General features: G+C 44.6%; 1 protein-coding gene across 1 annotated transcript in view; it reads left to right on the forward strand.

Annotated features, from left to right (window-relative positions):
- Window positions 1-27,939, forward strand: part of adss2 (adenylosuccinate synthase 2) — a 111,214-nt gene that overhangs the window by 1,237 nt on the left and 82,038 nt on the right. The window lies entirely within an intron of this gene.

Below are 27,939 nucleotides of genomic sequence, written 5' to 3' on the forward strand. Positions count from 1 at the left end.
AAAGAAAGAAAGAGAGAAAATATAAAGAAAGAAAGAGAGAAAATATAAAGAAAGAAAGAGAGAAAATATAAAGAAAGAAAGAGAGAAAATATAAAGAAAGAAAGAGAGAAAATATAAAGAAAGAAAGAGAGAAAATATAAAGAAAGAAAGAGAGAAAATATAAAGAAAGAAAGAGAGAAATATAAAGAAAGAAAGAGAAATATAAAGAAAGAAAGAGAGAAAATATAAAGAAAGAAAGAAGAAATATAAAGAAAGAAAGAAAGAAAATAAAAAAGAAAGAAAGAAGAAAATATAAAGAAAGAAAGAGAGAAAATATAAAAGAAAGAAAGAGAAAAATATAAAGAAAGAAAGAGAGAAAATATAAAGAAAGAAGAAAAAATATAAAGAAAGAAAGAAAAAAAATAAAGAAAGAGAGAATAAAGGAAAACACACCCTCCCTCCCTCTCTCCCCACACCCTCCCTCCCTCTCTCCCCACACCCTCCCTCCCTCTCTCCCACCCTCCCTCCCTCTCTCCCCACCTCTCCCCACACCCTCCAGCCCACCTCTCTCCCACACCCTCACTCCGCCTCCCCACCCACACCCGCCTCCCTCCCACCCCTCTCAGCCCACCCACCCCCCCCCACCCCCCCTCCCTCTCCCACCCCACCCTCCCTCCCTCCCTCCCCACCCCACTCTCCCCCCTCCCTTCCACCCTCCTCTCTCCCCACCCCTCCCTCCCTCTCTCCCCACACTCCCTCTCCTCCCCCACACCCACCCTCCCCCCCCACCCCTCCCCCCTCCTCCCCACCCCTCCCTCTCTCCCTCCTCCTCCCACACCCTCCCTCCCTCTCTCCCCACACCCTCCCTCCCTCTCTCCCCACACCCTCCCTCCCTCTCTCCCCACACCCTCCCTCCCTCTCTCCCCACACCCTCCCTCCCTCTCTCCCCACACCCTCCCTCCCTCTCTCCCCACACCCTCCCTCCCTCTCTCCCCACACCCTCCCTCCCTCTCTCCCCACACCCTCCCTCCCTCTCTCCCCACACCCTCCCTCCCTCTCTCCCCACACCCTCCCTCCCTCTCTCCCCACACCCTCCCTCCCTCTCTCCCCACACCCTCCCTCCCTCTCTCCCCACACCCTCCCTCCCTCTCTCCCCACACCCTCCCTCCCTCTCTCCCCACACCCTCCCTCCCTCTCTCCCCACACCCTCCCTCCCTCTCTCCCCACACCCTCCCTCCCTCTCTCCCCACACCCTCCCTCCCTCTCTCCCCACACCCTCCCTCCCTCTCTCCCCACACCCTCCCTCCCTCTCTCCCCACACCCTCCCTCCCTCTCTCCCCACACCCTCCCTCCCTCTCTCCCCACACCCTCCCTCCCTCTCTCCCCACACCCTCCCTCCCTCTCTCCCCACACCCTCCCTCCCTCTCTCCCCACACCCTCCCTCCCTCTCTCCCCACACCCTCCCTCCCTCTCTCCCCACACCCTCCCTCCCTCTCTCCATCCTCTCGCTTCCTTTTTCAAATTTCTTTCTCCTCCTCCCCCTCCATCCATTTCTATCATCTCTCACCTCTTTCTCTTTCCTCACCCCTCTCTCTTCTCGTCTCACCGCCTCTTCCACTCATTTATCCTCTCTCTCACACCCCCTCCTTTCTGTTCATTTTCTCTCCCCTGCCTTCTCTCTCTCTCTCTCTCTCTCCCCCTTTCTCTTTAAACTTCTTTCTATCGCGGTTTTTGTTGAGCGGAGTCTGCCCTGGGTGCGACGCGTTTGCATCTCGATACCGAGCACGTCGTTTCCTCTTTTATTCTCTTGTTCGTGTTCTTGCAAAGCGCGGAGGAAACTGTACATGCGGTGTGTATTTTCAATGGGGGATTTGCTGCTTTATTATATTGTTGGTCAAAGCACACATGGGGAAAGATGTTTATTCGAAGCTCGGCCTTGTTTTTTCATTCTGGTTTATAATGTCCTTGGCGGGAGGAGTACTTCAGTGATAACAGCCACATGTTCCTGACTCATTGTAAGAGTGAGAGTAACTGGACCACTTCCGTCTGCCTCCAACCCTGGCCTCGGCCTCATGTTCACTGTTTCCAGTATCCTAGAGAGGCGGTAATTACATTTTTTTGACGAAATAAACACCCATAAGTCACAACCTTCCCATCAAAAATGAAGACCCTTCGCTGTTTGTTTCCACCAAAGAGACATGTGAAAGGAAATTTATATTTGATCACCCCTTTTATACACAAGAGTTTTAAATGGCCAATGGCCATTCGAAGACCATGGAAATTGTCGTGCCTAAACCACATTGAGAAAAAGTTTGCCAAAATGTTTTTATAAAAAAGATGAGAAATAACAAATGGCATTCAAGTACATTATTGTGATGGTATCGCTTTTAAAAAAGGCACTTCTTACATAATGGTCACTGCACTTAAACATTGTGTGAGGCATTAAGACATTTTAATGTGACTGAAAACCATAAAAATGTCAGTATTATTTGTTTTGGCCAAAAAGTTGCAGGATTCTCTTTAATGAAGATTGTGTGTGGGTTTCATAAAACTCTGCCCTCTTAAAACTACAACAGCAACAACTTGCCTTTAACATATACTCCAATACAGTACGAAGCGAATGTTGTGTTGCTGTCCTTCGTATGAGACATTAAACTCGTACAAGATAAAATATTCCTTGGCACTGTTTTGTAGAAGAGTAGGGTGCCCTTGTGTCCTGGCCAATATGTCTCCCTCCACCAGCACCATCAAAATTAGATTATTTGGTCATTTAGCATCATTTTTGTTTGGGGGATCTTGCTGTATGTAGAATGGCTCACATTTTCTTGCACAACTATGCAAAATAATCAAATATGCAGTGGTTTAGGATATTTCCAAGAGACATGATTAGCTGCTATTTAAATGTAAATCTTTCCTGAGTTAGGAATGCATGATGCATTCAGCTTAAAGAGGGAAAATATTATCACTAGCACTGATGTGTCAAACTTTAAGCACATAATTATGTATTATAGTATGCTATCCCAAAAAGTACTATGTAAATCATAGTACTCTTTACTTCCAGTCAGCCAGCCAGGTAAATTGTAAGACTTTTTTGAAGCTGCTTTATTCTCTTGCTGAAGCTGTTTATGCTGGAATTCCAGCTCTTAATAAGAAATAACTTGTGATTGTACTGTAGCACAGCATTTCCTGCTGGACCAATTCATTGTCTATACCTCTTCCTGGCTATTGCTGCAACCATGCATAATATGTTTCTTCTGTTAATGACCTGCAAAACGTATTGGCTGATCCTATATCATAACTTCATTTGGTGAGTCTGCTGAAGACAAAGTGTGGAGTTGCTGTGGATTTTTGAGTTGATTTTGTTTCATATGGAATGGATCAGGAGATGAATTGCATGAGTTGCTGCTTTGGAATTACTCTTTCAACTGTACGGCTGGAATACTCCCGTCAACTTCACTGCAAATTAATGCTTCCGAAGAGGAGGTGCTTGTTTTCTTGACTGGGTTGTTATAGTTGCTAAGGAGAGAGAGATGTAAAATATTATCTGTGTTGTATTATGTTTCTTTGACGGTTGGTCGAATCATAAGATATGCAGACTAAACACACGCAAAGAGCCCAGCTTGATAATGTATCATGGAATGGGTAAAAGAAGTAGAACTTGAGCAGCTAATGTTTTGCTTCTCTCGCCCCATAGCAACTAGTCAAAGCTATCAACAAAACCAGCAACTTCTCTTCTGAAATTTAACTACCTCTACTGTCACTTAGCAACAAACTAGTGCATTTTTCTTTGTGCATTCCAACACAAGAGAGCCACCTCCAAAACTCCATAACAGGAAGTATTTAGGCCAAATCTTGTACTTTCAGGCAATGTAATTACCATCTAACAGTTCTGGGGTACAACGCACTGGCTCTCGCCTGCTCTGAAATGATCACAGAAAGTGGAGCCGGCTATTTTCTTCTCCCTTTTCAAAGTAACCTTGGTCATGAAATGTTCTTTGGCAGAGGGAACAGGTGTTGGACCAAGCCACTTGTCAGTACATCCTGACTTATGATGATGCGTTTATATTGCTAGAACTGCTACATGAAGCGGTTTTGTAATAGTGGTGGTGGCTGCTGTTGCTGCAGCAGCGGCCCATTTACTCTGCGCAGACTACATACTTTGGCAACACCTGCGCATTTGTTTAATAATTGCAAGTGGAGACTCCCCGCGCCCCCCCCCCCCCCACTTTGTGTGCGAGGAGGGTCAGTACACATCAGCAAGTGGTAAACTGATCACGTCGCTGCTTTCAGAAGAGCCTCGGAAAAGCACCTCTTTGGGTGGGTGCGGCTGTTCTGGAGACTGTAGCATTATGGCAACACTGCTGAAGTAAGTGCAATGTAAAAGTGAGCTGGACGGTGTAGCTCTCTGCTGATTTCATAGAATCATACAGCATAGAAGTAAGCCGTTTGGCCCATTGTACCTATGCTGGCTCTTTGAAAGACTTATCCAATTAGTCCCATACCCGTGTCTTTCATCCTAGCCCTGCATTTTTTTAAAAAAATTAAAAGGTGTGCTTCCTTTAAAAAGCACTTTATTTGCACAATGTTAAACTTTAGGGTGTGCTGGAACTTGCCTGGGTAAACCGTGGCCAATGTAAATTTGCGTACATCCCCCAAATCAAATTAGCTTCTGCCAGTCCACAGCACAAAGTTCCTCACAGACTTGGTACATCTACCATGAGTTGGGTGATAACTGGGATAAGCCTGAACCAGAGGAAAGCTTACACTGCTGCAATAGAAGATAGTCTTTCAAGGTTGTGTTTTAAATACATCAAGCTACTGCCAGAGAGTTCCAAGTTGTATCAGATCTGTGTTGTAGCTCTCTGTGGTTTGATGGAGAATGGGTGGGGGTGTTCCATTCACCCATCACCCTCCTAATACCCCGGTAATCCTGACATGTGGCAGAGGTTGGTGTTTGTGTGTAATAAGGTGTGAAAGCTAAACATAGTTTCAATTTTAGCTTAAAAAAGTTCCCGCTGTAATCTCTTTCCACATTAAGTATTTCATTAGAAATGAGTGTCTAAAACTAAAAGATAGTGAATAATTGGATTATTCCATGTGCTGTTTTGTTAGTGACATTTCTTTTGAAGAATTAAAAGAAGGTAATGGAGAAAATAATGGGACTTAGGGTAGACAAATCTCCAGGACCTTATGGCTTCCACCCTAGGGTATTAAGAAAGATGGGGAAATTGTAAACGAATTTGTCATAATTTTCCAAAAAACTCTAGGTCCAGGAATATGCCCTTGGATTAGAAAATTGCAAATGTCACTCCCATTGGTTAAGACAGGAGGGAGGGAGAAACTACAGACCTGTCAGTTTAACATAAATTATAGGGAAGTTGCTGGAATCTCATCATGGACCATGTAACTATAGATTTGTACAAGTTTGAACTGATCAGAGATTTAAGCATGGATTTGTGACGGTTAGGTCATGTCTGATCTAGTTGAAATTTTTGAGAGCTCACTAAACAGTTTGCAGACGTGTGACTATGGATGTTGTTTATATGAACTTTGTTGTGTATGTATAATATAAGTATACTCCCTGTACACTCAATGTACAGTTACATAAGACTACTGGATGTATCTTCACACAGTATACACTACGCTTGTACCACCAGAGGGTGCAACTGGAGGAGACCTAGGGGTCACCTGTACACGACAGGTAACCAGGTATAAAAGGGAGCTCACCATGCTGTACCTTCACTTGGGAGCTGTAATAAATGGACTAAGGTCACCACAGTTCAAGTACAATACCTCGCCTCGTGGAGTCATTACTAGTCTGGCGACAAGATTACAAATTTCCACGTGAAAATGGCTACCCTTGGCACATTTCAACAATTCGCCGATGGGGAAGATTGGGAGGCCTTTGTGGAGAGGCTCGAACACTTTATTGCGATCGACCTGGCGGGAGACACACCAACCTCGCTGGCTGGTAAGTGCAGAGCTATCCTGCTCAGCAGTTGTGGGCCTACCGTCTATGGCCTCGTCAGGGACTTGCTAGCCCGAGAGAAAACAACGACCAAAGCATATGTGGAGCTCTTAACGATGATACAGGAACAACTCAAACCTAAAGAGAACATTCTCACAGCCAGATGCCGGTTCTACACCCATCGGCGGCCCGAAGGCCAAGAAATCGCAAAATATGCTGCAGACCTCAGACGATTGGCTGCACCGTGTGATTTTGGCGACCACCTCACCGAAGCGCTGTGGGACATCTTCTAATCGGAATCGGCCACGAAGGCCTTCTCCACAGGCTGTTCTCTGCGGACACCATGGTCACCCTGCAGAAAGCAATTAACGCGAGCCAGGCGTTTATGGTCTCGGCCTACGATTCCAAGCGGATGACTCGCCCACAGGACTCTAACTCGGCAAGTACTGTGAAATAACTGGTGCCTTTCAGAGGCAGGTCTGCTGCAAGCTGTCTATCTCTCTCTCTCTCTCAGGGTAGAGAGAACAGAACCCTGAGTCCCGACCAACCCCGTGCTGGCGCTGTGGAGAAAACCACAAGGCCCACCAGTGCCACTACAAAGACGATACTTGCAAAGGCTTTAACACAAAGGGCCACCTCCAGCGAATGTGCAAGAGAAATTGTACTCCCGAGTTGATGACGAGTTGGCCGATCATCCGGACTCCAGCAACGATGAAGAGTCCATGAGGCAGCTCAGCTCCACGATGCGGTGTACGGAGTGTTTACCTGCACCACCGAGAGTTCCCTGTTGAAAATGGAAGTCGAAATCAAGTGTTTCAGTCATGATGGAGGTGGACACGGGATGAGCCAATCATCGATGAATCAGGCGGCCTTTGAGAAACTCTGGGACAATCCAATCAAACGACCTAAAATGACTCCGATCCAGGCAAAGCTGCTCACCTATACAAAAGACACCATCCCAGTCATTGGCAGCATGGATGTCCAGGTGTCCCAAGACGGTACGATGCACAAGTTACCTTTGTGGATCATTGCTGGGGATGGTCCAACGCTGTTAGGAAGAAGATGGATGAAAAAGATCCGTTGGAGCTGGGAAAACCTCCAACCTCCAGCAATAGACGTCCTACGCAGCCCCGAAGTTGGATCAGCACAGGACCTGAAAAACTAGCCGCTCAACTCGACTGTGGAGACGACACAGACCGCTCAACCCAACGGCGAGATCATCCAGCCCAAAATTCCCGACCTCACCTTCCAGGCTCCAGTGGCAGGACTCTGGAGGAAGAAAATCGGCGCAGAAGGCACTTCCCTGCTTCCGTGGCAGAACCTGGGGAAGAAAAGGATCACCGCAGCCTACCTTGTGGAGAGAAAGAAGATGGCACCCGAACCACGAGATGAAGCGCCTGAAGTAAAGATGGCGGCGGCCAGACCACGAGGGGCAGCATTGATGGAGCAGCAAGCCGGATTGGGGTAAAGATTGCAAGGCCCTCTTAAAGGAGACCAGCAACCATTACAATTAAAGGGACAATTCCACTCTTTATACAGCGATGCCGGTGATACATATGTAAGAGATGTAATTGACAAATTCAAGTTTGTAAATGTAACTAACCATGATCAGTCGGGCGATTGGTTCCAACCGCAATGTATTGAGAGTAAATGAAGTGATGTGCAATGCCGGGATTTACGTGCATGCCAACAAAACCAAGGGCAACCTCTCGTCGGAAGCACTCTGGTCCAGCGGGCTACCCAACCATGTAGCCTGCACCTCCGGGACCAATGTGATGCCCCAGGGAGCGTGGCTACACACAGGGAGCATACCAGCTGCAGGGCCAGCGGACGGCAAAGGCACCACTACCGGTACCCTGTCCCTGATTGGTCCTACCTCTCTGGTCACCACGGCCAGTACCGGGAGCAAGAGGCTAGCACCCTCCAGCTTTCCCAATGGGACCTGGGATGGCCCAGACTCCCACTATCGCTGAAGGGCAGCAAAGAGACACTGCAGCCCTCAAAGGCGGTCAGGGAGGCCACACATTCCTGTGGCTCTGCCCACCACAAGGCAACAGCAAAGGCCCTGAGACTCACCAAGGTAAGCGTTCCGAGCTCACCCAGCTGGCAAGGGGCGCAGTGCTGTCATCTGACAACCTGGACACTGGTCACTGAAACTAGACAAGGTGCAAGGGCTTTGGACACAAGTCTAGAACCAGTGCGCACAATGCAAAGGCCAGTGGCACAAGACTTTGGGGAGAGTGATGTGTATGTATAATGTAAGTATACTCCCTGTACACAATGTACAGTTACATAAGACCACTGGATGTACCTTCACACTATACACTACGCTTGTACCACCAGGGGGTGCAACTGGTGGAGACCCAGGGGTCACCTGTACACGACAGGTAACCAGGTATAAAAGGGAGAGCTCACCATGCTGCACCCTCACCCAGGAGCTGCAATAAATGGACTAAGATCACCACAGTTCCAAGTACAATACCTCACCTCCTGGAGACATTACTAGAGTGTTTATAGACACAATAAACTTCCAGAAGGTAAATGATTACGTTCCGAACATTTGCAAAATGAGAACACGTGGAATTGGAGGTAACCTTTGGATATGGATTGATAATTGTTTGGGAGGTAGGAAACACTGAGTAAGGATAATAGGAATGTACTCTGGCCAATTGTGACAAGTGGTGTTCCATAGTGATCTGTACTGGGGCTTCTATATATGACATAGGTGAAGGAATAGAGTTGTATATCCTAGTAACATTAAGTTAGGAGGAACAGTCAGTTGTGTAGATGGGAGCAGGAAGTTACAAAGAGACAGATTAAGTGAGTGGGCAAAACTCTGACAGGTGGAGTTAAATGTGAAGTAATCCACTGATTGCGAGAGACTAGAAACTGTGGAGAAGTAAAGGCGTGTGGTTGTCCAGGTATACAAATCACTGGAAGCTAGTGCACAGGTCTACAATAAGTAATCAAGTAAATGGTGATTGACAGATTGTTAGGTTAGGGCTCAAAGACAGATAAATGGAGTTGAAGTACAGATCAGCAACGGAAGAGGCGTGACCGATGTTCTTTGCCCTTACTGAGTGATGTTGCAGGTGCTCCCTCGCCCATTAAGAAAATCTATTGAATTTGCCCAACCCATTTCACCAAGGAGCCTTATAGACTGACTAAGCTCATCTTGTCGGTCTAGTTTGGATTTTAGACCAGAAGTGTGAGAGTGGTGCACTAACCCACTTTGGCACTCAATCTCAATTGCTACACTATTTCAGTAAATTACAATTTCCCATAATCTGAGGTAGCGCTGTCTGGAGTATTTAAGTATAAATCACTGGTTGCTCCACAGTAACACTGCTTATTCCTTTTGATAAGGAGACCAGAAATGCGAGGGTATAACTATCAGGAAAGGATGAACAGGCCTTTCTCTTGAAAAGAGAAGGCTGAGGGGTGACCCAATGGAGGTCTCTAACATTATGAAAGGTTTTGATGAGAGTAGATACAGAGTGTGTTTCCACTTGTGGGGAAGAGCAAAACTAGAGGCCATCAATATACGATAGTCAGCAAGAAATCAAATGGGGAATTCAAAAGAAACTGAGTGTGGTGAGAATGTAGAATTCACTACCACAGGGAGTGGTTAAAGTGAATAGTATAGATGCATTTATGGGGCGGTTAAATAAGTATATGAAGGAGAAGGGAATAGAGGGTTATGCTTAGAGTTAGATGAAGAAAGATGGGAGGAGGCTCGAGTGGAGCTTTAATGCCTGTGTGAACTGGTTGGGCTGAATGGCCTGTTTCTATGTTGTATATCCTATGTAAGCGCTCTAATTTTAAATGTAATTATCATTGTAGAGCTCTGAAGCAGAGATTTAGTGGAATCTACGGGTGGAGGGGCGGCCACCACCACCACCTTTGATGCTGTAGTCTCTATTAAAACCAATTCTCGCTCGCGCGCTCTTCCCCCCCCCCCCCTTCCCCCCCCCCCCCCCCCCCCCCGGGGTACGGCCCTCATCTTCGCGCGCTCAAGTCCGAGGGGTGTAGACTTGAACGGATGTTTAGCCATTCACTGCCAGATCTAGCTGGACCACATAAAGCATTATCGGATGCTACTCTTGTCTGCCAAAACTGTTCACTATTCCAGGATCATTCTGGAATGCAAAGATAATCCCCGATTACTATTCTCTACTGCTAACCGTCTTCTTAAACCCCTCTCCCCTGTCTCCATCGCACTCGCCTCCAACAAGTGTGAGGAGCTCATGGACTTCTTTGTCTCAAAGATTGAGACCATCCGATCAGCTGCCTCTGCCAGTTCCCTTCCTTCCCCTAGCCCACTGGGCCAAACCTCCTCTGAGGTTCCTCCCTGCCCTAGCCCTGAACTCTCCTCTCTCTCTCGTTTTGCCTCTGATCTCCCCTCTTGATCTCTCTATGCTCATCTTACATGAGAAATAGGCGTAGGGCACCTGGCCCCTTGAGCCTGCTCCGCCATTTAATAAGATCATGGCCAATCTGATCATGGACTCAGCTCCACTTCCCTGCTTGCTCCCCATAACCCTTTACTCCTTTATCGCTCAAAAATCTGTCTATCTCTGCCTTAAATAAATTCAATGAACCAGCCTCCACAGGTCTGGGCAGAGAATTCCATAGATTTACAACCCTCAGAGAAGAAATTCCTCCTCCTCTCAGTTTTAAATGGACGGCCCCTTATTCTGAGACTATGTCCCCTAGTTTTAGTTTCCCCAATGAATGGAAATATCCTCTCTGAATCCATCTTATAAAGCCCTCTCATTGGACCCAAGTTTCCCCAGGAGTTGCTCTTCTTTTTTTTTTTTTGGAGCATCTTAAAAATCGCAATTCTGCCCATTTTAATTTGCTCCAGTGTAAAGTGAGTTAGTTAGGTTATTTTTAGTTTAGTTTTTTTCCAAAGGGTGCATTGCCGGCGACTTATGCAAATTTAGACAGCTAAAAGTTCCTCCAAACTAACTTAGGCCACTTGTGTCCGCACAGAAAAACCTTGCTGTGAGCTAAGAAATCGGCGCAGGTAGCCAGAGAGGTGGGGGGAGGGAGGGAAGTGAGAGGACCTTGCAAAGCACTAAACATCTTCACAACAACATTAAAGAAGCATAAATACATTTTAAAGCACAAAAATAAGCATTCAATAACAAATTAAAAACTACAAGGAAGCTGAGAGGACCTGCACCTAGCACCAAGACTTACAAAGCACTAAACAAAGCACAAAAAGTAATAAGCAATTATTTAACAAATAAAAAAAAATAGAAGGAACCTTGCACCTAAAGCATCAAGTCCAAAGTAATAAGCAATCAATCGATCAATAAATAACAAATAAAAACTAGAAGTCCGACCTTAAGGAATACAATGGGCTGCCAATGAGGGAGCCCATTCGGCCAGGGCTAGGAGCAGCATGCTTCAGACCCCTCCCACACACCCTGCAAAGCATCGCAGAGATTTGGGCTGCGAGGATCTACGGCACATGCGCGCCACTGTTTTCAGCGCCGGGACCTGGCTTCGCTCCCCCATTGGATTTGCTGTGCCACGCCGAGGCTGAAGACATCCTGAGGAGCGGGGAGAATTGGAAGGTAACTTTTCGGCGCCCTTTTTAGTCTAAAGTCGGCGCACCTCACGGAGGTGTGCCGTTTTTACAGGAGGGAGGGGGGAACTTGGGGCCCATTATCTTATGTTTCGATAAGATCACCTCATTCTTCTGAACTCCAATGAGTATAGGCTCAACCTATAGTCAACATGCTCACCTCCGGAATCAACCTAGTGAACCTTCTCTGGTCAGCCTCCAATGCAAGTATATCCATCCTTAAATATGGAGACCAAAACTGTACGTAGTAATCTAGGTGTGGCCTCCCCAGTACCCTGTACAGTTGGAGCATGACTTCTCTGCTTTTATATGCCGTCCCCTTGTAATAAAGGCCAACATTCCAGTTTCCTTCCTGATTACTTGCTGTACCTGCATACTAACTTTCTGTGTTTCATGCACAAGGACCCTCAGGCCCCTCTACTGCAGCATTTTGCAATTTTTCTCCATTTAAATTATAATTTGTTTTTCTATTTTTTTTTTTCTGCCAAAGTGGATAAGCTCACATTTTCCCACATTATACTCCCATCTGCCAAATTTTTGCCCACTCACTTAGCCTGTCTATATCCCTTTGCAGATTTTTTGTGTCCTCCTCAATTTGCTTTCCCACCCATCTTTGTATTATCAGCAAACTTGGCTACATTACACTTGGTCCCTTCATTCAGTTCATTAATATAGATTGTAAATAGTTGAGGACCCAGCAACGATCCCTGTGGCACCCCACTAGTTACTGTTTGCCAACCGGAAAATGACTCATTTATCCCGACTGTGTTTTCTGTTAGTTCGCCAATCCTTTATCCAAGCTAATATATTACCCCGAACCCCATGAACTTTTATCTTGTGCAGTAACCTTTTATGTGGCACCTTATCGAATGTCTTCTGGAAATTCAAATACACCACATCCACTGGTTCCCCATTATCCACCCTGCTTGTTACATCCTGAAAGAACTCCAGCAAATTTGTCAAACATGATTTCCCTTTCATAAAACTATGCTGACTCTGCTTGATTGAATTATGCTTTTCCAAATGTCCTGCTACTACTTCCTTAATAATGGACTGCAGCATTTTCCCAATGATAGATGTTAGGCCAACTGGTCTATGGTTTCCTGCTTTTTGTCTGCCTCCTTTTTTAAATAGGGGTGTTACATTTGCAGTTTTCCAATCTGCTGGGACCGCGCCAGAATCCAGGGAATTTTGGTAAATTACAACCCATGCATCCACTATCTCTGCAGCCAATTCTTTGAAGACCCTAGGATGTCAGCCATCAGGTCCAGAGGACTTGTCTGCCTTTAGTCCCATTATTTTACCGAGTACTATTTCATTCATTAGTGATTGTATTAAGTTCCTCCCTTTATATAACCCCTAGATTATCCTCTCTTGGGATGTTTTTAGTGTCTTCTACCATGAAGACTGATACAGAATATTTGTTCAAAGTCTCTGCCATTTCCCTGTTCCCAGTTATTAATTCCCCAGTCTCATTCTCTAGGGGACCAACATTTACTTTTTATGTACCTGTAGAAACTCTTACTATCTGTTTTTATATTTCGTGCTGGTTTACTTTCATAATCTATCTTCCCTCTCTATCATTTTTTTTGGTCATTCTTTGCTGGCTTTTAAAAGTTTCCCAATCCTCTAGCCTCCCACTAGTCTTGGCCACATTGTATACCCTTGTTTTCAATTTGATACAATCCCATATTTCCTTAGTTAGCCACAGATAGTTATCCCTTCTCTTAGTCTTTCCTTCTCATTGGGATATATTTTTGTTGCGAGTTATAAAATATCTCCTTAAATGTCTGCCACTGCTCATCAACCATCCCATACTTTCATCTATTTTCCCAGTTTACTTTAGCGAACTCTGCCCTCATACCTTTTGTAGTCTCCTTTATTTAAGCTTAGGACACTGGTTTGAGATCCAACTTTCTCGCCCTCCAACTGAATTTGAAATTCAACCATGTTATGGTCATTCATTCCGAGAGGATCCTTGACTACGAGACCATTTATTAATCTTGTCTCATTACACAGTACCAGATCTAAGATGGCCTGCTCCCTGGTTGGTTCTGCAACGTACTGTTCAAGGAAACTATCCCGGATACACTCTATGAACTCCTCCTCAAGGCTACCCTGGCCAATTTTCTTTGTCCAATCAATATGAAGGTTAAAATTGACCATTATTATTGCCATTGCTTTATTTTTTTACAAGCCTCCATTATTTCTTGATTTATACTCCGTCCAATAATGTAGCTACTATTAGGGGGTCTATAGACTACGACCATCAGCGACTTTTTCCCCTTATTCCTTATCTCCACCCAAACTGATTCAACATCTTGATCTTCTCAGTCAATATCGTTTCTCGCTAATGCACTGATCTCATCCTTTATTTACAGAGCTTACCCCATCTCCTTTTCCTTTCTGTCTGTCCTTCTGAATTGTCAAAATTCTTATCCATGAGACCCACTTCTTGCTCTCTTGACCAATTCCCATTAACTGACCACCCAGCTTCCTTTTCTGGCTCCCATGTTAGCTGATGTTGTAAACGATTCTCTCTCGTCAGGTACTGTCCCCTTCTCAGTCAAATCTGCCGTCATCACCCGTCTCAAAAAAACAACCCTTGACCACACTACTTGCTAGCTACTGCCCCATCTCCAAACTCCCTTTCCTCTCAAGTCCTTGAACGTGTTGGCTACTCCCAAATCCGTACTCCATGTTTGAATCCCTTCAATCTGGTTTCCTCTCCTGCCACAGTACCGAAACGGTTCTCATCAAAGTCACAAATGACATCCTCGGGCAACGCCTCTCCACCACCGTCCAGCTGGGTGGGACTGCACTCGCCTGGTAGCCAGAAAATTATCTGCAATAGCTTCTCTTCCCACTCCCGCATCATTACCTCTGGTGTCCCCAAGGATCTATCCTTGGCCCCCTCCTATTTCTCATCTATATGCCGCCCCTTGGCGACATCATCGAAAACAGAGTCATTTACCACATGTATGCTGACGACACTCAGCTCTACCTCACCACCACTTCTCTCGTCCACTTCTTGGTCTCTAAGTTGTCAGGCTGCTTGTCTGACATCCAGTACTGGATGAGCAGAAATTTTCTCCAATTAATAAGTATTGGGAAGACCAAAGCTATTGTCTTTGGTCCCCGTCGCAAACTGCGTTCCCTAGCTACAGACTCTATCCTTCTCCCTAGCATCTGTCTGAGGCTGAACCAGACTTTTTGCAACCTTGCTGTCATATTTGACATTGAAATGAGCTTCCGAACTCATCCACGGCATAACTAAAACTGTCTATTTCCACCTCCGTAACATTGCCCATCTCTGCCCCTGTCTCAGCTCATCCATGCCTTTTGTTACCTCTACACTTGACTACAACGCACTCCTGGATGGCCATCCACATTCTACCCTATGTAACCTTGAGGTCATCCAAAACCCAGCTGCTTGTGTCCTAACTCTCACCAAGTCCTGCTCACCCATCACCCTTGTGCTCGTCGACCTACATTGGCTCTCGGTTAGGCAATGCCTCGATTTCAAAATTCTCATCCTTGTTTACAAATCCCTCCATGGCCTCACCCCTCCCTATCTCATCTCCTTCAGCCTCACAACCCCACGAAATGCTTGCTTTGTATTTTCAAGGTTGCAGACTGCCATTTCCCAAAGAATGCTACTAGTTGTACCTTGATCTGCAGTCATCCATTTCAAATGTTCATTTCTTGCATACATCTGTAACTCAGTTTAAATAAAAGCTGATCACGGCTGTGCATGTGAAGCTCGTTCCTGCTTGTATTTGTTTATCAAATGTTCTTTGTTATCTTTAGTGTTCCTGTGTAGTGTAATACATGCTTCCAGTACAGTATAGCATACATATGGGCTTCCCCATCCTAAGCTTGAGAATGTAAATGTCCTATTACTGAATTTTCAGCCCCTTAAGATCTGCCATTTTTGGTCTACCTTCATTCCAGGGAATGTTCGAATGGCAGGTCACACATGCTCTTGACTCTCTCAAACCCAGATCTATCCAAGACTCGGATTATTTCTTCCCTACGTCCTCACCGTGTTGAAATTTAGACTCTTGGCTCAGCCTATTTTCTAACTCATTCTTTCTCAGAACCTCAAAGCTTATTGACTTGCCTTCCTCTTTGAATCTTCTTTTGCTGTCGTCTTGCTTTATCTCTCATCTTCTCTTGCACTCTTCAATCGTGCAGCTATCCTGCAGTAAAGTGTCTTCTGAATTCCTTGTTTGATTTCTTGGTGACATCCCAGAGTTGCTTGGGAATTGACTCTTTGATCACCTCGAACAATTTATTCCCTGGATGGCATCAGGTGAGGTTTAAGTGTTGACTTTCTGGTTGCTCTCTGCAGCCACTCTTCGACTCATCTGCAGTCTGCACTACCTGGCCAACTTGTGCAAGAGACTGAAATATGGAAAGAAAATTCACTAAAAATTTATTTTACATTGTAGTAATGATTCCTCAAGCTAAATCTTTACACAATTCTTTTGATTTCTGAGGAGCACAGAGATATTGTTTGCTCCCCTAGGCAATCTCCTTGAATTAACAGATATGTATGTTATTGTGTGCATGTATAAGTCATCTGAGTGCCCCAGGCAAGCTGCTTAATCACTTGATCCCAGAGTCACAGTCTGACTCTACAGCACATCCCTTGATCCCTCCCAGTCGGACACCAGTCTCTCCAAGTTTAGGATTCGCCCTCACCTGTGTGTTATGCCAAAGCTCTGACATGTCGGTGATGCTACTTTGGATCCAGGTCAACAGCATTTGGAACACAATCCAGGACCTACTTGCGACCTCTTCACCTCTGGTCCCATGCTCTCTCTCACCCCAAATCAGCTCTTATTCCTCATTCCCAGGTCTCTCTCTCTCTCTCTCTCTCTCTCTCTCTCTCTCTCTCTCTCTCGCTCCTTTTTTTCTCTCTTTCTCTTTTTTTTTTTCTCTCTCCCTTTCCCTCCCTCCCCCCCCCCCACAGTATGTGCTGGCTACCATCTTGCATATCCTAGTCTTTAAAAAAAATATATACACATATATATTTATATATGTATATATGTGTGTGTATATATAATGCAAATTTAATGAACAAATACATGAACATCGTTTCGGAAAGCAAGCTCCATTTTAGCTTCTAAGATACTAGCATCTGAAAGTCCTGCATTAATTAGAAACTACATTTGTTTTTGGCTGAAAGACGTCATTGCTGTATGGCATTCAGTTTCCTTAGCGGAGATAAACATAGAAAATAGGTGCAGAAACAGGCCATTCGAGCCTGCGCCACCACTCAATATGGTCATGGCTGATCGTGCAACTTTAGTGCCCCACTCCTGCTGCCTTTCCATACCCCCTGATCCCCTTTAGTCGTAAGGGCCACATCTAACTCCCTCTTGACTACATCCAACGAACTGGACTCAATAACTTTCTGTGGCAGAGAATTCTACAGGTTCACCACTTTGGGTGAGAAAGTTTCTCCTCATCTCGGTCCTATGTGGCTTATCCTTAGTCTGTGGTTCTGGACTGCCCCAACATTGGGAACATTCTTCCTGCATCTAACCTGTCCAATCCTGTCATAATTTTATGTTTCTGTGAGATTCCGTCTCATTCTTCTAAATTCCAGTGAGTATAAGCCTAGCTGATCCAGTCTTTCTTCATATGTCAGTCCTGCCATCCCAGGAATCAGTCTGGTGAACCTTCGCTGCACTTCCTCAATAGCAAGCACGTCCTTCCTCAAATTAGGAGACCAAAACTGTACACAATACTCGAGATGTGGTCTCACCAAGGCCCTGTACGACTGCAGTAAGACCTCCCTGCTCCTATACTCATATCCTCTCGCTATGAAGGCCAACATGCCATTTGCTTTCTTTACTGCCTGCTGTACCTGTGTGCCTCGCCTCAGTGACTGATGTATCATGACACCCAGGTCTCATTGCACCTCCCGTTTTACTAATCTGTCACCATTCAGATAATCTGCCTTCCTGTTTTTGTCACAAGTGGATAACCTCACATTTATCCACATTATACTGCATCTGCCATGCATTCCCCATTCACCTAACCTGTCCAAGTCACCCTGCAGCCTCTTGACATCTTCCTCGCAGCTCTCACTGCCACCCAGCTTAGTGTCATTAGAAAACTTGGAGATATTACATTCAAATCCTTTGTCCAAATCATTATTGTATATTGTAAATAGCTGGGGTCCCAGCACTGAACCTTGCGGCATCCCACTAGTCACTGCCTGCCATTCTGAAAAAGGACCCGTTTATTCCCACTCTTTGATTCCTGTCTGCCAACCAGTTCTCTAGCCACGTCAATACATTACCCCCAATACCATGTGCCTTAATTTTGCACACTAATCTCTTGTGTGGGACCTTGTCAAAAGCCTTTTGAAAGTCCAAATACACCACATCCACTGGTTCTCCCTTGTTCACTCTACTAGTTACATCCTCAAAAAAAAACTCGAAGATTTGTCAAGCATGATTTTCCTTTTATAAATCCATGCTGACTTGGACCTGTCCTGTCACTGCTTTCCAAATGCGCTGCTATTACATCTTTAAAAATTGATTCCAGCATTTTCCCCACTACTGATATCAGGCTAACCGGTCTATAATTCCCTGTTTTCTCTCGCCCTCATTTTTTAAAAAGTGGTGTTACATTAGCTACCCTCCAATCCATAGGTACTGATCCAGAATCCATGGAATTTTGGAAAATGACCACCAATGCATCTACTGCTTCTCGGGCCACTTCCTTAAGTACTCTGGGATGCAGACTATCAGGCCCTGGAGATTTATCGGCTTTCAGTTCCCTAACACCATTTCCTGGCTAAAAAAGATTTCCCTCAGTTCCTCCTCTTCGCTAGACCCTCGGTCCCCTTGGATTTTCGGGAGGTTATTCGTGTCTTCCTTAGTGAAGACTGAACCAAAGTAATTGTTCGATTGGTCTGCCATTTCCTTGTTCCCCACTATATATTCACCTGATTCTGACTGCAAGGGACCAACATTAGTCTTCACTAATCTTTTTCTCTTCACATATCTATAGAAGCTTTTGCAGTGAGTTTTTATGTTCCCTGCAAGCTTACTCTTGTGTACTCTTTTTCCCCCTCCTAATTAAACCTTTGGTCCTCCTCTGCTGATTTCTAAATTTCTCCCAGTCGTCAGGTTTGCTGCTTTTTCTGGCCAACTTGTATGCCTCTTCCTTGGATTTAACACTATCCCTAATTTCCCTTGTTAACCACGGTTGAGCCACCTTTCCTGTTTTATTTTTACACCAGATAGGGATGTACAATTGTTGTAATTCATCCATGTGATCTTTAAATGTCTGCCATTGCTTATCCACTGTCAACCCTTTAAGTATCATTCGCCAGTCTATCCTAGCCAAATCATGCCTCATACCATCGAAGTTTCCTTTCTTTAAGTTCAGGACCCTAGTCTCTGAATTAACTGTGTCGCTCTCCATCTTAATGAAGAATTCTGCCATATTATGATCACTCTTCCCCAAGGGGCCATGTGTGACCAGGTTGCTAATTAATCCTCTCTCATTACACAAGACCCAGTCTAGGATGGCCAGCTCTCTAGTTGGTTTCTTGACATATTAGTCTAGAAAACCATCCCTTATACACGCCAGGAAATCCTCCTCCACAGTATTGCTACCAGTTTGGTTAGCCCAATCTATATGTTGATTAAAGTCACCCATGAAAACTGCAGTACCCTTATTGCAGGCATCCGTAATATCCTGTTTGATGCCATCCCTAACCTCCCTACTACTGTTTGGTGGTCTGTACACAACTCCCACTAATGTTTTCTGCCCTTTGGTGTTTCGCAGCTCTACCTATATAGATTCCACATCATCCAAGCTAATGTCCTTCCTTACTATTGCGTTAACCTCTTTAACCATTAACGCTACTCCACCTCCTGAATATTGAATACCCCTGGATGTTGAGTTCCCAGCCTTGGTTACCCTGGAGCCATGTCTCTGTAATCCCAATTACATCATGCCCATTGACTGCTATCTGCGCAGTTAATTCGTCTATCTTATTACGAATGCTCCTCGCATTGAGACTCTGAGCTTTCAGGCTTGTTTTTTTAACATCCTTTGTCCTTTTAGAATTATGTTGTAATGTGACCCTTTTTGATTTTTGCCCTTGATTTCTCTGCCCTCCACGCTTGCTTTTCTCCTTCCTACCTTTTGCTTCTGCTGCCTTTTTACTTCCCTCTGCCTCCCTGCATAGGTTCCCATCCCCCTGCCATATTAGTTTAACCCCTCCCCTGAGATTACTACCTTTTTGAGGTCCTACTTTTTAATTTAACTCCTAGCTCCCTAAATTCAGCTTGTAGGACCTCATCCTGTTTTTTTTTTTTACCTATATGCACCACGACAGCTGGCTGTGTTCCCCCCCCCCCTCCCCCTCCAGAATGCCCTGCAGCCGCTCCGAGACACCATTGACCCTTGCATCAGGGAGGCAACATGCCATCCTGGAGTCTCATTTGCGGCAGCAGAATCGCCTATCTGTTCCCCTTACAATAGAATCCCCTATCACTATAGCTCTCCCACTCTTTTTTCTGCCCCCCTGTGCAGCAGAGCCACCTATGGTGCCATGAACTTGGCTGCTGCTGCCTTCCCCTGATGAGTCATCTCCCCCAACAATACCCAAAACGGTGTATCTGTTTTGGAGGGAGATGACCGCAGGGGACCCTGCACTACATTCCTTCCACTGCTCTGCCTGCTGGTCACCCATTCCCTATCTGTCGGAGTAACCTTTACCTGCGCTGTGGCCAACTTACTAAACGTGCTATTCACGACATCCTCAGCATCGCTTCAGAGCCGTACTGGCTTTGGGGGTGGACATTTTCTATTGCCAGTCTCTGGCAAACGCATCTCCCAAACAGACCAATCAGGTGGCCTAGGAGAGGGAACTTCATGATGCTGTCCAGGGTGGTGGTGGAAATGATTTTCAGGTTTTTCCTTTGATTTGTTTCTGTAGGGGGCAGAAGGGAGTTTGAGGATTGGACACGCGCGTGAGAGGAGTGCCATGGTTTTACATCCAGGCGATTGTTCATCTGCCCGTCGAGAGATAGAAACATAGACAATAGGTGCAGGAGCAGGCCCTTTGAGCCTGCACCACCATTCAATATGATGGCTGATCATGCAACTTTAGTACCCCATTCCTGCTTTCTCTCCATACTCTTTGATCCCTTTAGCCATAAGGGCCACATCTATTGATGTCTGGAAGATTAAGAGTCGGAGACATGCAGAAGTTGTGTGAGAGGGACGCATAAACGAGAGGGTAACAATGTGAAGGAGAGACAGACAAAGCAAGTGAGAAAAAAAGCAGAGGTGATGAGAGAGATTGTACAGTACAGAGAGAGACTGATAGAAAAAGAGGCAGTTAGAAAGCCAGGAAGACAAACAGAGACCCAAGGAGAAAAATTAGAGATAGGGAGTGAGACGGTTTAAAAACAGAGACTCAGTTTTTAAGTTTTCATCCATGAGCAACAGACTAACTAGTGTTTGAATATCGTTCCGATAGTGCTGCCGGCGTTTTGTTTCTTTCTCAGTCCCTTAGCTTTTCTTCTAGTTTTGGTCTTTGCCTTTTTCTTCTTTCCCTCTGGCTCACTCCTTCCTTTCTTCACTCACGAATATAGTGATTCCCATTATAGAAGGGAGGACCGAAACTTGTCACTAGACAAAATATTTTCTGTTCTGGGAGCTACACCCAAAGCTCAGCTTATGAACTTGCCAGTTCTGTAATTGGTAATTAAGCAAAGTTAAATGGATTGAGAAAACACAGTACATACTGGTGTGATTATATTAATTGTCAAGGTATGTAATTGGGCGTGCTAATGTAAAATTATTTGCTTTGAACAGATAGCAGTATAATTATGTATTACTTTATTTGCCATGCAGGTGTTTTTAATGTTGCAGAATTTGGGCTCAGACCCCTGCCAACCTGTGCCTGAAAGTTGCAAGTGATCATAATCCCTTACAGTAATGACACATCCCTGATTCACTTGTGTCTGAAGCAAAGGAAGATGAGCTCTGCTTGGAGATGCATGAAAGCAGTCAAGACATGTTCTTCCGCCCTCGTAACCACTTGGTCTCTGCTTCATTTCCTGCCCCCCCCCCCCCCCCAGTCAATTCCACAGTGGAGATCAGGAACCACACAATGGGGAGGATTGTGGGTGGCATAATCCACCAGGGTGAATTATTAACCATACAGCATGTGCTGCACTATTCACCCTATTGATGAAATGTTTTTGTGTGACTGTTTCTGCTTAAAGGTGTAACCAAGTTTTTTCACAACTTGGAGGAATTCAGGTATTCTTAACACATTTCCCCAACAATGAATACAAGTACCATTTAAACAGAAGACCTGGACTAACCAGTTAAACACATCCCTCTAATTCTTTCCACTTCCCATGTTGATCACACCCTTGTTACATATGCTTATAATTGAAATCTATTTTCAACGCTGCTATCACAAAGGAATGTTTAAGATCACGGCCGCCTCTTGTCTTTGTACAAGGCCAACAGAGTTATGTTGACTACTTTGATCTGGTGTCCACTTCAAGGTAAATGGTCTGGTCTCTACAACCAAAGCCAGCAACGGAACACAATCATTTTCGACAATATAGTTCTAGTATCTATCGTTGGGAACAAAAGCTGTGGTTCTCTTGCGGTTCTTGATGAAAAAACAGAAAGAAAGACTTGCATTTATATAGCGCCTTTCATGATCATCGGATGTCCCAAAGCGCTTTACAGCCAATGAAGTACTTTTATGAAGTATAGTCGCTGTTGTAATATAGGAAGTACGGCAGCCAATTTGTACACGGCAAGCTCCCACAAACAGCAATGTAGTAATGACCAGATTTTTAGTGATGTCGATTTCAGGGATAAATATTGGCTAGGATACCGGGGATAAAATTTCCTGCTGCTCTTCGACATAGTGCCATAAGAATCTTGTCCGTCCACCTGAGAGGGCAGATGGGGCCTCGGTCTAACGCCTCATCTGCAAGACGGCATCTCTGACAGTGCAGCACTCCCTCAGCACTGCACTGGAGTTTCAGCCTAGATTTTGTGCTCCAGTGTCTGGAGTGGTACTTGAACCCCCACAACCTTCTGACTCAGATGAGAGTGCTATCCACTGAGTCACAACTGACACTGGACTCACATACTTTTAGGTGGTGTGTTGGGCTGGTTAATCTCATTGCCTACTTTCTCTATATCATAATTTTGCTAGTATTGAGAATGCCACTATATGGCTTGACCTTCAAGGTAATCCACAAGTGAGCCTGTTTGTCATTCTATTTTTAGTCACACTGAGCATTGCGCATCTTTATGGCCGCTCCAAGAAGCTATTGAGATTTTTTCCCCCAAAAAAGCCATTGATTGCTTTGATATGTTGGGGACCTATTTGGTATGGTATTTAAATGTATGAACTCTATACCATAAAGCAAAAACAAGAGATGTTTTAATGTATACATTCTGTTTGCCACACTTATATCCTGTTATGATTTAATAACAGTTTATCAACACTGGTAATGTCTAAGGTGTAACAGTAATGCTTGTTATCTTATTAATAAGGTGACACTTTGAGCCACTTGCCATTTTGTCCTGTTGCAATAAACACGGTGAGCAAAACTGCAAGGGGTTCGCTGGTGTATCCAGTATTTTCTGGTGCCAGAGTTCTCCGGGCGTGCAGGCAACCAACAATTGGGCTAAATACATCAACAGATAGCGATCTGTGATGATAACATTTCTTTATTTATATATTGTGTGTTTGTAATGTATTCCTTCGAACATATTCCTCTTTCAACCTCCGCTGAAGGCACTGACTTGTGTTGAGTGGGCAGTGGCAGCCCTCTGGTACCTTACTCAAGTCCCAGACCAGAGACTTGAGCACAACAATCTAGGCTGACATTCCAATGCAGTACTGAGGGAGCGCTGCACTGTCGGAGGTGCTGTCTTTCGGATGAGACTTTAAACACAGGCCCCGTCTGCGCTCTCGGGTGGACATTAAAGGTCCCACGGCCCTATTTCGAACGAGCAGAGGGGAGTTCTCCCTGGTGTCCTGGCCAATATTTACCCCTCAACCAACATCACTAAAAACAGAATATCTAGTCATTATCACATTGCTGTTTGTGGGAGCTTGCTGTGCCCAAATTGACTGCCACGTTTCCTACATTACAACTGTGACTACATTTCAAAAAGTAATTCATTGTAAAGGGCTTTGGGACGTCCTGAGGTCGTGAAAGGCGCTATACAAAATAAGTCTTTTTTACTTTTCTTAATTTGCCATTCATCTGCGAGCTTAGACAACGAGTGTTGGCATGGCTATTATGGGGGAGGGGGAAGGAGACACTGGTTAAAACCTAGTAATGTTTTTCCCTGATGAACACCCACTATCCAGCAGGAGTACTGGATAATCAGGTGCTGGAAACCTGGCTGATCTTCAATCTCCTGGGGCACAGAGGATTACTTTTGTGCTCCCACTACAGCCCGAGTTGTGATCAAACTCAGGATCTTCCTGAACAATAGGCACAGTACTACATCAGAGTGAAATATTCACATCACTGAGCCACAGGTGGGGAGGATTCAAGTGTGTTTTAAACACAAGCTCGTATTTCGATGCGGATAGAATGACTAAGGTTTGTAATATACAATATTTGGAAATCGGAATTACATAGAATAAGCAGCATAGAAACAATCCATTTGGCCCAACCAGTCCATGCAGGCCTTTATACTCCACTCGAGCATTCTCCTGTCTTTCCTCACCTAACTCAATAAGCATGCCCTCATATATATCGAACTGCCACTTAAATGCATCTATACTATTCACTTCAACTGCTGTCGAAATCTCGACCTCCGATAAACGACTCAGACACCTTCAGCTCCGGCAGAAGTTTCTTTAATTTACTTGCTAGCAAGGGAAAGGTCACACTCGGTCAATGGCTAAGTGAACACCTCCGAAATGGTAGTTTCACGAGATATTTATACAGTAAAACCCAAGTTATGGCCTCTCCCTGTGTATTTGCTCTGTCTCGCAGTCAGTGAATACAGATAAAGAGTTAATTACTACATCCTTGTCCTGACGTGGTTTCCAGATATTTCCTTTTGTCAGGGTTATTAGTTGGCCAGCCGGCTATTACTCGATGAGAGTGTGGCAATGAGCTATTACCTGCCTTGCATTGTGTCAGGATTGTCCAGTTTCCTGGTCAGTTATCTTTTTGCATCAAATGGATGAGGTCTCTACAAGAGATAATGGCTGTTGGTTTGAGTACTTCGAAAAGGGTGGGGTGGAGTGGAACTGGTGTCGTATAGACAATAGGAGAGCACCATGGGTGGTACTTGTCTCAACAGGACTTGTGTCCTAGCTGTCTGGTGGCTGTCAGCCATTTCAAGCCAGGTTTAGCTGTTTATGCAAGCCGACTGCTTTATGCAGAAATTTCTGGAAGGACCAGGACTCCATTTTGTTACATATTGCGAAGGGCACAAAAATACCGTGTGGTACAGCTTAGATAAAAATACATTTCCACACTGCTCCCTGTGGTAGTGCGTTCTACATTCTCGCCACACTAGATAAAGAAGTTTCTCCTGCAATTCCCTGTTTGATGTCTTGGTGAATATCTTATATTGGCCTCTAGTTTTGCTCTAACCCCCACTCGTGGAAACACGCTATGTATCTACTCAATTTGTCATGATTTTAAAGATCTCTATTAGGTCACCCCTCAGCCTTCTCTTTTCAAGAGAAAGGAGACCCAGCCTGTTCATCCTTTCCTTATAGGTATAACCTTGCATTTCTGGTATCATCACTTGGTCTCCCTATCAAAAGGAATAAGCAGAGTTACTGTGAAACAACTAGTGATTTATACTTAAATACTCCAGACAGCGATTATGGGAAATTGTAAGTTACTGAAATAGTGTAGCAGTTGGGATTTAGTGCCAAAGTGAGTTAGTGCACAATTCTCAGATCAGTCAGACATGACCTACCCATCATAAATCCAGGCTTAATCTCTGATCAACTCAAACTTGTACAAACCTACAGTTACACTGTCCATGATGATGGACTCCAGTAACTTCCCCTCAACTTAACGTTAAACTGACTGTGTCTAGTTTCTCCTTCCCTCCTGTCTTAAATAATGGGAGTGACATTTACAATTTTCTAATCCAATTCCTGCACCTGGAGCTTTTTGGAAAGTTATGACACATGCATTTGCAATTTCCCCATCTCTCTTTTAATACCCTAGGGTGGAAACCATGCGGTCCTGGAGATTTGTTTACCCTAAATCCCATTATTTTCTCCATTACCATTTTTAATGGTAAAAAGACCGTGGAAAATTCCCCACTGATGCATTCGGGCACTCTTGCGAGTCTGTAGATAAGCCACATTGTTAAGGCAGAGTGGAGGAATCACTACCCGCACCTGGCTATGTTATCCCGGAATGTTGAATTCTTGCATTTGGTGCTCAAAGTAGTAATGTGTGCAATTCCCCAGCACACTCATCCCACCCTTTGACTAGGAAAAGAATTAGTGTCCAGAAATGTTACATTCAAAGCATAGGTGGAGCAAATTAAACTACGCCCTGTAATTGACCATAACCTGAACACTACCAAAATACGTGGTGGATGCTCCCTAGCTATACTCTAAGCCTATGGGACACACTAGACGGACAGCATTGCTATAAGCACATTCTGAAATCCTCATTAGGGTCAGATGCAGAGTACACAGGAGTTTTCAAAAGAAAGAAATATCACTAACAGGACATGGAATAATCAGATTATTTACAATCTTTTAGTTTTAAACACTCATTTCCATGAAATACTTAATGTGGAAAGAGATTACAGGCGGGAACTTTTTTTAAACTAAAAATAAAACTGTTTAGCTTTCACACCCTATGACACACAAATAAACACCAACCTCCGCCACATGTCAGGATTACCAGGGTATTAGGAGGGTGGGTTGAGTGGACCCCCTCCATTCTCTATTAAACAGACCACGGAGCTACAACGCCGATCTGATACGACTGGGAGCACTCTGGCAGTAGCTTGGATGATTTATTTAAACACAACCTTGAAAGACTATCTTCTACTGCAACAGTGTAAGCTTTCCTCTGGTTCAGGCTTATCCCAGTTATCACCCAACACATGGTAGATGTACCAAGTCTGTGAGGAACTTTGTGCTGTGGACTGGCAGCCACTGGAAATGGCAGAAGCTAATTTGATTTGGGTGTGCACGCAAATTTACATAGGCCACGGTTTACGGAGCTGCTTTTACCCAGGCGAGTTCCAGCACACCCTGAAGTTTAATATTGTTAATAAAGTGCTTCTCTGTAAGGAAGCATACATTTTTTTAATAATGCAGGGCTAGGGTGAAAGATGAGGGGTGTGGGACTAATTGGTGGAAATAGTCGTCAAGGTAGTACAGCAGCCTGCCACCTGTTTGACATGAGTTTGTACCGGGTGTTGTACACCTGGAAGTAATGCAAGTACACCTCTTCCAGGTAGTCTGACTATCAGCTCATTGATGCGTCTTCTGCTTTTCTTGTGTTGTATGTCTGCAGTGGATTGATGACCAAGAGATTGCACCATCTCCAAAAGTGCAGTAAAAAGCATTAATGTGGGAAAGGTTATATTTGCACGGTCATTTAAAATCATGCTTCTGTAGTTCAGATGTGTTTGTGGTTTTGCCAAACAATGTCTTTTTAACATACAAATGAAAGGCGCTTCTTTAAAACAAAGTTGAGAGCAGTAATCATATTAAGTACGCACCAATGAGGCTTTCTATTTCTGGGAGAAAGGGAACTTGTTGCAGGTTATCCCAAAGGCTAGACATTTTATTTTTAAGGTGAAAATTTACAGTACGTCCTGGTACAAAATAGTTCAGTGTGAAAATTAAGCTTTTGCCGACAGCTGTTCCCCCCCCCCCCCCAAATGAGAAATCTACACTCTGCTGATTGCTGAGATAAACTTGTTCTCTTTTGGCCATCGAGATCAGGAAGGCTAAGAGTTAGCTCATCTGAGCTGGGGCAGAGGTAGGGCAGTTTACAATCTGACACTCCGGTGTAGTGCTGAGAGAGTGCTGTCATCTTTCGGAGCTGCCATCTTTCGGATGCGACGTTAAACCGAGGCCCCGTCTGCTCTCTCAGGTGGACGTAAAAGATCCCATGGTACTATTTTGAAGAGTAGGGGAGTTCTCCCCTGGCCAATATTTATCCCTCAATCAATATAATAAAAAACGATTATCTAGTCATTTATCACATTGCTGTTTGTGGAGCTTGCTGTGTGCAAATTGGTTGCGACGTTTCCTACAAACAGTGGCTACACTGCAAAAGCACTTCATTGGCTGGAAAGTGCTTTGTGATGTCTGGGGGTTGTGAAAGGTGCTATATAAACGCAAGTCATTTTT

This window comes from Pristiophorus japonicus, chromosome 9, assembly GCF_044704955.1.
Source record: "Pristiophorus japonicus isolate sPriJap1 chromosome 9, sPriJap1.hap1, whole genome shotgun sequence".
Lineage (NCBI taxonomy): Eukaryota > Metazoa > Chordata > Chondrichthyes > Pristiophoridae > Pristiophorus > Pristiophorus japonicus.